A 3784-nucleotide genomic window follows, 5' to 3' on the forward strand; every position below is an offset into this window, starting at 1 on the left:
GTTGCACAGAAGTTTGAATCATGATAGAAGTAAATGATAAAATTGGGTAAGTGGGATTGATTCATGAACATGACCAAAACACGTTGAGACCACTTGGTTTCCACTGCTCCTAAAATTTCTAAATTGTTGAAGCGACATCTAATGGGGCTTTTTCACGGGGCGACTTGACGCAAGATGTGACCAGAGTGAAGTGGTCGTGGTCTAGCACGATATCATACGATATAACGGGGGGGGGGGGGGGGGGGGGGGGGGGGGGGGTGGACAAAGAGTTCCCACGGTACTCGGCATTTCTGTTATTTGTGCGAGTGACTTGTCCGTCTCCCGAGCTTTCCCGTTAAATCTTGAATGAGCATTGTAAACTGTCAAGTGCAATTAAATCATCACGTGGCACAAATGATGTCATAATTTATTTTATGGCTCTTAGAGGCATGATTCCATCAAACACAGAGGGTGTAAATGCTGTCTGCGACTTTTTTACTTTGCAGCTGCAGGGCACAGACAGACTTATAAGAGAAGTTTAAGTTAACTGCAAAAACAGCACTTTTACATCTATAGCATTGTATGTTTTTAAATCTTGGATAACATTAAATGGTTCTCCTGTTGATGAACTGATATATCGTTATATATACTCACATGAGCACCCGGGATACTCCACAGCCTTCGTCTCCAGCAGGTTCCGTTTTCTCTCCCTGTTTCTATAATCCTCTCTGGATTTATCGTAGAGAATCTCGTTAAATTGGTACCATTCTACAAGATCCCCCTCTTGTTCCCTGGAGATGTTATATGGCCTTACCTTCTGCCATCTTCCCTTTATATACGCGTCTGTTGAGGCTATTCCTACAACGGCTACTGGGGAGGCAATCTGAAATCCACCTTGCTCACCCTCTCCCTGCTCCAAGGAGCCCACAGGCAGTGTTATCTCTTGCATCTCCTGTTGCCTCTCCACCTGTCTCTCTTGCTGCGTCTTCTCCTCATTCTCCTGCATGGCAAAAACCTTTCTGACATGCTTTACCCCCTTTCTTTGAGCTTTTCTGGGAGCCAACTCTGCGTGTTCCTGTTAAAAAGATTCTCCAACAATGACAATGAGGTGGGACGTCCTCGATGGACACATGTTCCATTGGAGACATTGAGACCACCTTTTTTACTCACCTTCTGTCCCCTCTGAACAGCTTCCGGGTTTACCGTTTGCAGGAGTTCCCACGGTAACCGCAAGAGTTACTATGGATATCGCACTGGCCACTACGTTCATAAAATGTTGCAATGCTCAACCACAAGTGTACAAGTCACTCTTGGAGAAATTCAAGCTTGCTTGAATTTTCTTCCGAGTACCCAAGTTACACGATTACCTGCCGTTAGCGCCACGGTGGTCCACTGTGGTCCACGAATGCCGTACTGTTATCGCACGAGGTTCCCACGATGTTAAACTCTGTTTACCTCTTGCGTCAAGTCGCCCCGTGAAAAAGGGGTTTGATAGGCCTTTCTCACGGGGTGAAATGACGCAAGATGTAACCAGAGTGAAGTGGTCGTGGTCTAGCACGATATCACACGATATAACTCCAGTCCCGTCCCGACCCCCTGGGAAACTGAAGGGAGCAACAATTAACTGCTGCCTGCCCGCTGAGTTAAAGAGTTCTCACGGTAGTAAGACGATGTTAGTTGCACCCAAGTTTAAATTTCCAACGTGTGTTTCAGAGTAAAGAGTCAGCGCAGAATCCTTGATAATCAAAAACTGTCTGAATCAGCAAGTTAGACAAAAAATGCTGGAGTAACTCAGCGGGCCAAGCAGCATCTCTGGAGAAAAGGAATAGATTCCATTTTTGGTCGGGACCCTTCTTCGGGATGATTGTAGGGGGGAACTGGAAGCAAGAAAAGACCGGGACAAATCAGGGCCAACAACAGATGACCTCAGCAGTTGATGTCCATATGCGGATGCAAATCTTTATTTTTTAAATTCAATCCCACAGAAGACAATTTTTACTCACCTTCTGTCCCCTCCGTCCAGCTTCCGGGTTCACCGTTCGCAGGAGTTCCCACGGTACACGCAAGAGTCAGTACGGATATCGCACTGGCCACTACATGCATATAATGTTGCAATGTTCAACCACAAGTGTACAAGTCAAGCTTGTTTGAATTTTCTCCCGAGTCACCAAGTTACACGAGTACCTGCCGTTAGCGCCACGCCACGGTGGTCCACGAATGCCGTACGGTTATCGCAAGAGGTTCCCACGATGTTCAACTCTGGTTAACTTGCGTCAAGTCGCCCCGTGAGAAAGGGGTTTAAGTGTTCTTTAAAGCCTTAGATCTTCGTCAATGTGTGTTCTTTGTTGTCACTTGATCTCAGCTAAAAGCCACAAATCTCTTTAGCTTAAGAGGAAGAGAGCTTTTGCCTCAGCCAGCAAAAAATTCATAAGTTTTAATTTCCCATCTTTTTATGTGTGTCACTTCTGATATGTGTTGTTAGAGCAGTGAACAAAGGTTTGACTCAAACCTCTCACAACATAGATGAATTGCAATGATTGATAATAGTCAGTGAACACTGAACAAATTGAAACTGAATCAACTTTTGTGTTGTGGACCAGGATAGAACGGGTTATGCTAAACAATATACCTATTATGGAAAATTTTGAAAGACTTTTATAGTGCCGTACTAAGTTTATTTTGCGTATATAAATTAGATTTTTTTTTTAACAAATAGTCAATGTTTACAAATACACAGAACTAGATGTTAAAAGTCCAAAGTGCCAAATATCAATTTACTCCCGATGGTGATGGGGGCCTTCTGCACTTGCCTATGCTCCTCCGATGTTGAGAAAGGCTAGGCAGACACGTCATTGGGATTATCAAGTGGGCACCTACTTTCATCGACGTTTCGCTGATTGAACCCACGATGTCTCCTGTAGGCTCAGTGGTGCATTATGGCGTCCCAGAACCACCCCCCTCTGCATCTGTCTAGTCTGGTATTTGGGAGACCAAATGGGGTCTTTCCTCTTCAGCCAGAGCCACTGGCTACTCCGCTCTGCCACCCGTGCTGTTTCTTTGATGGCCTGGCGTAGGGCTTGTCCATTGATTCCCAGGTCCTTCATCAGTCTTACGGTTGATGTTGCCACGTATCCTCGACATCCAACTTCTACCAGGTAGATCTTAGCTCTCCAGCCCCGCTGTTCTGCCTCCGCTGCAAGCTCTGTATATCGCAGTTTCTTTCTTTCGAATGTCAATATCAAACTGCAACAGGTTTGTCATCTTAGAAAGCCAAATTTACCCATTAATTGCTACTTTAAATATTAGAGAAGGTATTAAAAGAATGAGAATTAATCATTTGGAAACGTGTACTAGGCTACTTGTTTTAAGCATGCATTGTAGTAGTGGCTATGTGTTGTACTACATTTCAAAAACACATTCCATTTACTTAAATAGAATTACGTCTCGGAGGCTAAGTGCAATGTGCAGCTGTTGTTAATAATATATTAAATACATGTGACCATGTATGAATTTGTACTTCACTGTGCCAGTACTGATGTGGGGTAGTAAGCATGTCAATACCTGGCACCCCTGAGTCAGCTTACAATCTGGGTGGCAACGTTCTGCAGCTGGTAAAGCTGCTGTCTCGCAGAGCCAAAGACCTGGGCGCAATTCTAACCTCAGGTGCTGCCTGTGTGCAGTTTGCACAATCCCATTTCTTGACTGCATGGGGTTCCTCTGGTTGCTCTGGTTTGCTCCCGCATCCCAAAGACATGCAAGTTTGTCGGTTAACTGGCCTCTGTAAGTTGCCCCTAGTGTGTAGGGA

This window comes from Leucoraja erinacea, chromosome 1, assembly GCF_028641065.1.
Source record: "Leucoraja erinacea ecotype New England chromosome 1, Leri_hhj_1, whole genome shotgun sequence".
NCBI lineage: Eukaryota > Metazoa > Chordata > Chondrichthyes > Rajiformes > Rajidae > Leucoraja > Leucoraja erinaceus.